The sequence below is a fragment of the Bidens hawaiensis genome, unplaced genomic scaffold (genome assembly GCF_021521415.1).
Source record: "Bidens hawaiensis isolate Kalapana, Puna unplaced genomic scaffold, B.hawaiensis_p1.1 tig00010463_1, whole genome shotgun sequence".
Classification (NCBI taxonomy): Eukaryota; Viridiplantae; Streptophyta; class Magnoliopsida; order Asterales; family Asteraceae; genus Bidens; species Bidens hawaiensis.
The window spans coordinates 797,354-808,599 of record NW_027491797.1 but is presented as its reverse complement, the minus strand read 5'-3'; positions in this window follow the sequence as shown (position 1 = coordinate 808,599).

Sequence of the window (11,246 nt, the reverse complement as noted above, 5' to 3'; positions counted from 1 at the left end):
AGTCAACCGGTCAACGATCACCCAGATGGTATCGCATCCCGTCGGTGTCTTAGGTAAACCCGTAATAAAATCCATTGAGATGTGTTCCCATTTCCACATTGGGAGTTCCGGTTGTTGCAGTAGACCAGATGGTTTCTGGTATTCTATCTTGACTCTTGCACAAGTCAAGCATTTGCTCACGTAGGTGGCAATGTCGGCTTTCATGTTCGGCCACCAGTAAAGTGCCTTTAAATCATGATACATTTTATCTGAGCCAGGGTGGATAGAATATCGGGACATATGTGCTTCGTCCATCACTAGAGTTCTCAACTCTCCGTATCGTGGAACCCAAATCCGGTTATCAAAATATCGGACCCCGTCCGATTTGGTTTCAAGTTTCTTGTTCATGCCCCGCATGAGTTCCGATGGAAGATTAACATCTTTCAAAGCTTCTAGTTGCGCATCGCGAATCTGATCGGGTAAGCTGGCATGAATCGTGAGTTGCAATGCTCGCACTCGTCTGGGTTTATCTGTTTCTTTTCTGCTGAGGGCGTCGGCCACCACATTAGCCTTGCCAGGGTGGTACTTGATGGCACAATCATAATCCTTGAGCAGCTCGACCCAACGACGCTGTCGCATGTTCAGCTCCTTCTGATCGTAGATATGTTGGAGACTCTTGTGGTCGGTGTAAATGGTAAACTTGGTACCGTTCAAGTAATGCCTCCATATCTTAAGGGCGAACACCACAGCTCCAAGTTCCAAATCATGGGTCGTGTAGTTCTTCTCGTGAACCCGTAGTTGTCGAGAGGCGTAGGCTATAACCTTCTCGAGTTGCATCAGCACACAACCGAGACCTTGTATAGATGCGTCACAGTATACCTCAAAATTTTCCGTTCCCTCGGGGAGGGCTAAAATAGGGGCGCTGCAGAGTTTGGTTTTCAATATTTGAAAGGCGGATTCTTGCGCGTCACCCCAATTGTACTTAGTGCCTTTGTGAGTTAAAGCGGTGAGCGGTTGAGCAATCTTTGAAAATCCCTCGATGAAACACCGGTAGTAGCCGGCCAGTCCTAGGAATTGTCGCACCTCAGTCGGAGTCTTCGGTGCTTCCCAGTTTTTGATGGCCTCTACCTTACCGGGATCGACATGGATACCATTCTCGTTGATCACATGCCCTAAAAAGTGAACCTCGCGAAGCCAAAATTCACATTTCGAGAGTTTAGCATACAGTTGTTCCTTCTTCAGCAATTCCAGAATTACCCTTAAGTGCTCTTCATGGTCAGCTTCGTTCTTGGAGTAGAGGAGAATATCATCAATGAAAATAATCACAAACCTGTCGAGGTACGCCTTGCATACTCGATTCATGAGATCCATAAATACAGCTGGTGCGTTGGTTAGGCCAAAAGGCATAACCGAAAACTCGTAGTGACCATACCGTGTTCTGAAAGCCGTCTTTGAGATATCTTCTTCGCGCACTCTTAGTTGGTGATAACCAAATCGCAGATCGATCTTCGAGTAGTAACTCGATCCTTGAAGCTGGTCAAACAAATCATCAATTCGGGGTAAAGGATAACGGTTCTTGACCGTCACCTTGTTCAACTCCCGGTAGTCGATACACATGCGGAAAGTCCCGTCTTTCTTTCGGACAAACAAGGCAGGGGCTCCCCATGGCGATGAGCTAGGTCGGATAAAACCCTTATCCAACAAATCTTGCAACTGAGTGGACAACTCCTGAAGTTCCGCCGGTGCGAGCCGATACGGGGCTCGTGCTATGGGTGCTGCACCGGGTGTCAACTCGATTTGGAATTCGACTTGACGAATAGGAGGGAGTCCGGGCAAATCCTCCGGGAAAACTTCCGGGAAATCTTGCACAACCGGTATATCTTCAATTCGTTTCTCCTCCGCGGGTTTCTCAACAATCTGCGCAAAAATTACCGGATGACACTTTCGTAGATACTTCTGCGCCTTCATATGGGTAATGACGCTGGTGGTCATGCCGCTTCTCTCACCTCGGACCGAAATGATCTCGCCGGAAGGGGTAGTAATGTGCACTATCTTATTGTGGCATATAATCTCCGCTCGGTTCTCGGATAACCAGTCCATGCCGACAACGACATCGAAACTACTAAGCGTAAAAGGAATAAGGTCGATATCAAAGACATGACCTGACAGTTTTAACTTACATCCCGCAAGTACATGAGTCGTTACTATAGTCTTACCATCAGCTAATTCAACAGGAAACTTAGCATCTAGCGGAATTGGAGTCAAGTCTAAGAGTTGACTAAAGGCTTTCGACACAAAACTCCTATCAGCTCCAGTGTCAAACAATACAGAAGCAAAACAATCGTTTACAGGGAACTTACCAGTCACCACGTGCGGATCATTGCGGGCTTGACCCGACCCAATTACAAACGCTCTTCCCTTGCCATTGCTTCCACCATTACTGCCACTTCTATTACCCCCATTGTTGTCATTCTGTTTCAGCTTGGGGCAATCCTTTCTGAAATGACCTTCCTGCCCACATTCAAAACATCCCTTCGTCGTCATAGGTGGCTTAGGAGCACCCTTTGCCGCAAGGTCTCCTCTACATTCTTTCGCTTGGTGACCCATCTTTCCGCATCTCTGACACTTGGCACGGTCACACTGGCCAACATGATGATAGTTACACCTGTTGCACTTTGGATATTTCCCAGCATATCCGCTCGAAACCTGCCCGCTACCGTTGTTGTTGTTGTTGTTGTTGTGAGTCTGAGTGTTAAAACTCCGAGTGAATTCGGGCTTACGGTAGTGTTGTTGCGGTGGGAGGTTCGAGGATGAAGATCTGGTGTTGTCAAACTTCCTCTTCCCGCTGTTCGGGTTGCTGTTGCTGTTATTGTCGTTACTCGGGTTGTCACGGGCTTTTGTGGTCGAACCCCTAGGTGGTAACGCACCTTGGGTCACAGCTTGATCCGTCAGTTTGTGAGCTAAACGGATCGCTTGTTGTATCGTGGTTGGTCTGGAAGACGTCACCATGCCCTGAATCTGCGGTGCTAATCCATCAATGTACATTTCTATCCTCTTGCTCGGCGGATCCACCATCCGCGGACACATCACAGCCAACTAGTGAGAACGAGTAGTGTAGGCTTCGATTTCCGAGCCTACTATCTTCAGTGACCAAAACTCCGACTCCAACTTCGAAATCTCTTCTCTCGGACAATACTCCTCTCGCATCATATTTTTGAACTCCTCCCAGTTCATCACATTAGCCAGTTCCAATCCAAGGATCTGGACGTTCGAATTCCACCAAGTGAGGGCAGAATCCTCAAGTGTTCCAGCAGCAAATTTAACCCTACTGGCAGGGGGACAATTACACATCTCAAAGGCTGACTCGGCCTTCTCAGCCCAACGCAGGAAGCCTATAGCTCCCTTAGTGCCCTTAAACGTACTGGGCTTGCAATCAAGGTAGTTCTTGAAGGTACACGTTCCACTTGGACCTCCAGTTTGGTTCTGAACGTGTGCGGCTAGAGCGGCCGCCGCATGGTCGTTCAGCAGAGTTTGGAGTTCAGTTGCAGTAAAGCTGATGTTACCACGTCCTCGTCCAGCGTTTCTTCCAGCCACTTCCTAGAATCACAGTATAAAATGTTAACCATGAATTTTTCTTTCATATACAACACACCATACATGTAATAAAAAGATAGGTAAGAAAGAAATAAGAAACAACATCACATCACAACCACATATTAATCTAAATAAAAATTCAAGATTAAAACCATTGTATTCGCTACAAAGTATTTCCAACCAATCCTTAAAATCATAGAAAAATAATAGTTCGGATGGAGACAACCCCTCCATCTAAGTGTCATCATCACTAGATGTCATCGTCTGAGGACACCTCTGAGTGTGCCTCTTCCTCAGCCGGTTCTTCTTCGGGTTCCTCCTCGGGATTTTCCTCGGGATCCTCCTCAGGCTCCTCTTCGGGGTTTTCTTCAGGTTCCACTTCAGGCTCTGCCTCAGGCTCGGCCTCAGGCTCTGCCTCAGGTTCGGCTGCGTTCTGAGCAAGTTGCATTTGTAAGACATCGCAACGCTCTAGAGCTATCTCGGTTCGGGTCCTTGCTTCTTGGAGTTGCTCTTGCAAGTCTATCATCTCAGCTTGCATCTTCATCATAACTTTCATCTGTTGATCACTAGTCTCTTGCATCTCTTTCATTGCCGCTGCTATGCGGGCAATCTCCTCCTTAGTCTCGGTTCCGTCCTTCAACAGTCCGGAAACGTTGGCTCTCGTATAGCGCATGTAACCCACATCACGCTCCAAACAAGAAACGACAGCTGCGAGAACTCGCTCTACAGGTTCGGTTATGGGTGGTAGGGTGTTGGGATAAGCAGGGTGGTTCGGGTGAGGTAACGGGGGAACTTGTTCGCGATAGACCATACGTCTGATCATGTTAGGGTACCATTCCCAGCTAACGTCGTTTTCGTAAATGTCTCTGGATAGGCGGTACCTCTTCGGTGCGGGAGCTTCGAGTTCCGGGACTACTCGGGGTGGCGAGGCGGTAGGTAACTGCGGTTCCTTCCCGTGAGCATGCGTCATCGAATTGGATGATGATGAGGGTGGCGTCGACATTCCTACAGGTAAGCCGTGTATGCGCGCGCGTATGAGTGAAAGAGGTAAAGAGATAAGATTACAAGACTACACAAACCTATGCAGTGCGTATCATTATAACTAATGGGTCGTCGCGGTTATAGTCTAGTATGCATGCAGCTTCTAGTTCGCTATAACCAATGGCTCTGATACCAATCTGTCAAACCCTCAAAATCCACTAACGGAGTTTTACCGTCAGAGGGTGTGAACTTGCAGGATCGGAATCATCAGTTATAATCAAACCATAAAGTAAAGTTTCAAAACCATGAAAACGTTTACGAGTAATTAAATGCGGAAGCGTAAAAACCTTTAATCAAAAGTTGCGTCACGCAGGACGACTTAAAACCAAAGATAACCGTTAAAAATAAGTTTGCAGGACAAAAGCGTTTTCAATCAATGCATGTTCCTAAACCGCGCGCCTGCCTCGGCTACCTGAGAATAACATACTAAAAGTGTCAACACAAGGTTGGTGAGTTCACAAGTTATATAAAAATAAATCGTTTAGCGTTTGCGTTCAGCGTTACAGCGTTTTGCGTTAAGCGTTACAGCGTTACAGCGTTTTGCGTTACCAGATAGTTTTATGTCAAATTATATATCGATAGGTAGCTAGTCTATACAACAAGTATTACTAAGTGTTCGACACCGAAGCTGACTCGTTTAATAAGTGCCTTGTCACTAGGTCCTCCAGACCATGGTACGTGTTAGCCAAAATTACACCCGCTCGACCTCCAGTCGAGTTTAGCGTTGGGTGGGGTTTGTCAACCCAGTAGTACTACTCAACAGTGACTCGCTATTCTAAATATTAACCGGTTCGATGTGTAGGACTTCAAATATTTCGTTTGCCACTTAGCCTTTACAAGTGATATATAATTTATAACAAAATCTTAAATGCGTTGTGGAGTATGTTATCTCCCCCAAGTGAAAAGCGTTTGAAAACAGTTTAAAGAAGGGAAAGTGAAACTCACTGTTTACGAAGAATTTTCCAAAATAAATCACCAAGATGCGCGTCACCGAAAAACTCTCTCTAACGTTCTAAAACAACAAAGAGATTTTTCTAAGTGTCGGAATATTATCGAGTCTCTAGACCCGGCACATAATACCTATGCACATAACATGTTTCGTGTTTCGTTTGTGAATCGTGGGTGACTTAAACAAGTGTTTTTGTGACACATTACATGTGTAAGCAATCATATACGTGTCATGTATTCATAACGTACGTTACTTGCAATCATTCCCCGTAAGGGCATTGTGGTCAACAAATAACAATTAACTAGCCATTATTCCCCATGAGGGCAATTTGGTCAAATCATGGCAATCAATTAGAAATTATTCCCCGCAAGGGTATTTTGGTCAAAACATAACAATTATATAACAAGTATCATGTTTCATGCATTTTTACACAACTCAGCAGCTAGTTTCACCGAGACAGAAATCCTACTAGAAAGATTGTAATATTTCACTGATCATAGCATCTTAATTAATTTACCAAAAATCATCACAGAAGCATATATGTCTTAGGTTTCCAGAACATATTTTATTACATTTTTATTCCTCACAGTTTTCTCACAATCGTCAAATCATTAAATCAAACTCATAACAGTCAAATTCATGCGCAACAGAATGTTATTTGCAATTCCCGTTAAACGAAAAATCCAATAAATGCAAGAACACTTGGGTTAGGTTCCTAACTCAATGAGTCAACTTCCAGAAGTGGAACCAACCCAATTGGTCTCGTAGTTCATGAGATATAACATTTACAACATAACCTAACAGCAGGTCTAACAGCTCATCTTTGCACAACGTTTTTATAAAATCATAAAAGTTAACCTTTACTTGTCCAAAAATTACAAATTTATATTCTATAGAAACTAGACTCAACCTAGTTTACTGTAGTACCAATAATCTCAACCAATTCTCATGTTTACACTTCTTTACAGTCACTTAAACATCAAATACACATTCTGTCCAGAAACTGTTTGCATCCAAACTCAATATATTCACAACCTATGAACTATCATGCATTCATATGATCCTCTAAACTCCATAAACACCATCCATGCACATCAATTACTTATTACATACTTGATTAGGGTTTGTGTTTGAACTCAAATCAAAGACACAACAATCAACATGCAACAAGATTCAATCTAGTTACCAATTCATCATTCAATCAACCACAATCATATTAGCTATATACATACACAAAATCGGCAGCTTAGGGTTTGTGGTTAACCCAACAAACATCAAAATTAAGCAACAAGAATGCATAGAATGATCAAATATACCTTCCTAGCACCTAGTTCTTCAATCAAACACTTGATTTGATGGTTGAATGTGAGTGTATAGTGGACGGCAGCCGTGAGGGAGGGGGTATGGGGTTCCGATCGGGGTTAGGGAGAAAGAGAATAAGTTAGGGTTAAGGTTATTAGTATATATTTATAATAATAATAAGTTACACTCAAGTCCCTCCACTTCTAAGTATTACATTTCTAGCCTAACTAACTTGTTTTCATCTTGAGTTAACGTTTATAACCTTGTTATCAGATAACACATAAGTCTAACACATAATTATCACATAGTTACTGTTTTGACGTTTTTCGTTTAATTATCAATCGTTTGCGTCAACTCGTTTGTGTTTCGGTGCAATTCCCGAAAGACTACACATGTAGTAAGTGTTAAGCGTCATTTAAACCCTAGTTTAAATGTAATGAAGTGTGCGTTATAGATTTAGTGATCTTAAGTTTGAATTGACGGAGTTGAGTTAACGGAGTTAACCTGAAATTGACGATTGTCACATATTTATACTCCCTTAAGTACATGGACCTTAGGCCCATCTTTCCTTTTTAAATCATATTTAATTTATCTTTAAAGCCTAATTAACCTTCCATTTTTATTATTTTATTATTCCGTTTACTAACTCAAGTAAACTTTTCCATCATAATTAAATAATATATTAAAAATCATTTTTAGAAATTTCGGGATGTTACACCATTGTTTTTAAATGCATTATTAAATTATTTGGTGGGTTATCAACCTTGACAGTGTCAGTTCTTGGAAATTGGGTATGACCTTATACCTCACTAGTATTAATAATGATAATTGATGAAATATCGATCGAGGTGTATGTGTTGCATGAGAGTTTGCTTAAGGGCAAGCAAATGATAAGTGTGGGGATATGATGTGTGGGTAAAAACACGTGTTTATGGTGTGTAATCTCGTATGTTTTAATTGTTTAAATGCATTGAACTCGATTACTTCGAGTGTTTTTATGTTTACAGGTGTGTGGAGCTTAACAGGGCTAATTTGGAGTGTTTAAGAATGGAAAAATCAAGATTGTAAGAAGAGGAGGGATCGGAAGCTTATCCGGACGATCAAAAGTCGAGGAAAATGGAAATTGGGAAGTTGACATTGCAGCCGCCGTAGGCTACGCGGTTCAGCGCGTAGCCTACGGCCAAATGGGAGCCTTAAGGCAACGCTTAAGGGTCGTAGCCTACGGCCCCGTCGTAGGCTACTGTGGTCTAGTGGTAGGATACGGCCAGGCCTGATGGGGATTCGTGTTTTGGGATATTTCTTCCATGTTTAAGAGGCAGAAAACCCTAAGGTCGTTTATCTTTCATTCTTTACCACATAAGGGTGCTTGGGAGACTATATTTCACCATCATAACATCTCCTAATCACCATAATCAATCATGCAATCATATTCCAACATCAAAATCATGAGATTCAAGATCAAGATGGAAGGCTAAAGACTTCATAACCATCTCCAGGCGTAGGGTTGAGTTGTACGTTGGATTTTTGGTATTCTAAACTTTAACTTTTGATTTGGAATTGGTTAATCGTTCAGTTGATCAACTCTTTATATTTGTTTATGTGCTTAAACAATTTTCTAGTATTTGATTGCTTGATCTTTTATCAGTTAATCGATTTGAGGTCATCAACCATTAGGATTGAGTTTTTTAGGTCATTAACCTGTTTATCATTAACCATAGTATTTATTTTGTGTATCAAAACCAAAAACTGATAATCAAATAGATTTTTATTAAGCTATGTAAATCGTTGGGATTAAGTTCTGACGTTCAGCATAGCCAAGTAATAAGTCTTTAGGTCTACATATAATAATAAGGATTTTTCCAAACAGGTTTATCAATTGTCTAACTTGCTTCAAAACCTGAAACCTAAATATTAGTTATTTTCTTATTATTGTTTTACAAATCACTTTTAAACCACTTGACATCATTTTTCCACTATAGTATAATTAAGTAAAAGTATTTAAATTGAACGAGCACTTTCCACTGATTCCTTGTGGATTTGACAACTTACTTGTCATTGCTAGTAGAGGTACTTCTTGAAATGTTTTTGATTGACCTTTCGACATCAATAAACTATTACAACCTTCTATTAAATTAACCAAAAGGCAATCTCATTGTCTTCGATCCTGGTAAATGCATCAAACTATTGTACCTGTAGCATATATAAAGGTCAACTACGAAAAGATGGTAAATTAACCACAAGTTTGGTGTAATATAATATGAGGCAAAATCCATAGAATTCCATGGACAAGTATGATAATTCAAGCATAGATGAATTATGCAAAAATAACAAATGAGGCCATTTTCTATCTGACACTAAGTCGAAATAGTAAGGGAAACGCACGATCATACTTATTGAAGATGAGAATAAGATACCAACCAACCATAAAATCTGTAAACAAATAATCATGTAACATGTAGCAAGTAATTAACACACAAGTCCATGTATGAATTGTAGTGTTTGAGTCAATGAGGCTAAAATAAAGTTTCTTGCTAGGTTATATATGCTACCCCCAAAATATGTAAAATAGTAAAAAGGGGTGTGAAAAATTCACATGTTAAATAAGCGAGACGAACAAATAAGCAAAAAATGGCTTTAAGCGAGTGAACCGATAAAGTTTGGTTCAGCGACCCTATATAATAAATAATAACTAGGATCAAAAGAGGTGGAGGAAAAATAACAAAAATGTGACCTACATGTTCGGTTTACAATTCTTAAACGGAAATTTTGTTAAAATTATAAATTTTTATTTATTGTTATAAGTTGAAAGAAAAAGTTTAATTATTAGGTTTAAGTTAATTTATTTTAGTCTTAGTAAAAAAATAGATTATAATAATAATTAGTTAGTTTAAATGTATTTGGTTCGTTTCCAAACCAAACAACATCAAGAAAAACGGTTTAAACGAGCGGTTCGTTTTTGTCTGACACGAACTCGATTTTAAGTCGGGTTTGTGTCCAACATATTTTGAATGATAAAATGAAATGACATGTTAGAAAAAGTTTGTCTTGCTTATTAGTTTGCAAAAGTTATTTTTAAACATAAAAATTTTATAAATCGAACTTAAACGAGCCGATTAACAAAGAATGATACGTCACTATGAAGTCAATTGTTTTTATATCATGCTTAAAATCAAAATATGTTAACAAAACAGAAAATAAGACTTTAGAAAAATGTGATAGATACACGAACGAAAAAGAAAGAGTTCTTAAACGGTTGACTTTAAAAGTGAAACTAAAGGGGTGTTTTTTTCTTCAAAAGAGCTTTCTGGCCTCTTTTGTCTGCGCCACGCAGACCACGCACAGACATTGAGGCTTGCAGACTGTTTGTTTTCCGGAAGACAATTCATTAAAAAAGGTTTGCGCGCCCTCTTCTTGGCGCAGACATGAACCACTCACTTCTCACCTCTTCTAAACTCTTTCACCTATTCACAATAACATCAGATATTTATCTCCACAAACCCTAGCCCCCATATCTCCCACCCCTCTTCTAGTCACCCCTCTCCCCATTTCCGGTGCCGCCCTTCACCCGCACCTCCAGCGCCGCCCTCCAGCACCACCTTTGGGTTGGCCCGTTCTATCATATACGAACTCGGTGACTTTCCCCGATCATCGTTTCTTTTACAAGGTGACCTGTCACGACCTCCCGGGTCATTCTCGTTCTTTCGGTCATCATCGTCTTTCATTGCATACTCAACCGGGATAACCCGGTCCATCAGCTTGTTGCGCATAAAAGGGTATAATATTATTAATGAAATAAAGTAGTTTTAACAATGAACTAATGTAAGTCCCGAATCTGGATCACTATAATACGATATCAACCAGACGAATATTGGTGCGGAATACCAATATTCGGTGACTCAAGAACACGAACAAGAACACGTAAACGACACAGGATTTGCTTCAAAACACACGTATATTATTGAATACGTCGGGTGCTTAAGCACTTACAATACTTTAACATAAACTAGGAATGAACAACCTTTAAACCTATACATAACATCACTATATATAGGGACTCCAACCAAATAGGCCGGCCCAAATAACCACCAAGCCCACCGAGAACCAACATGAGTTCTCGGTTTACATTATAACCCGAAACCCAAGCCCATAACAAATATAAACCAAATCAAACTAAGCTCAAACCACAAAATTAGGCCCAACAATCTCCCCCTTGGTTTGTAGCTTGGTCTTTAATCTTGCTCCATGTATTCAACGTCAGCATCCTTCAAGGCACCTGCCCAAAACTTACACCGGATTATAGTAGCTACCATACTTGTGAATTCTTTAGCAGCCGTCTCAAAAATCGAATCTGCAACAATCTGATGAGTGCTAAGAGTCTTGA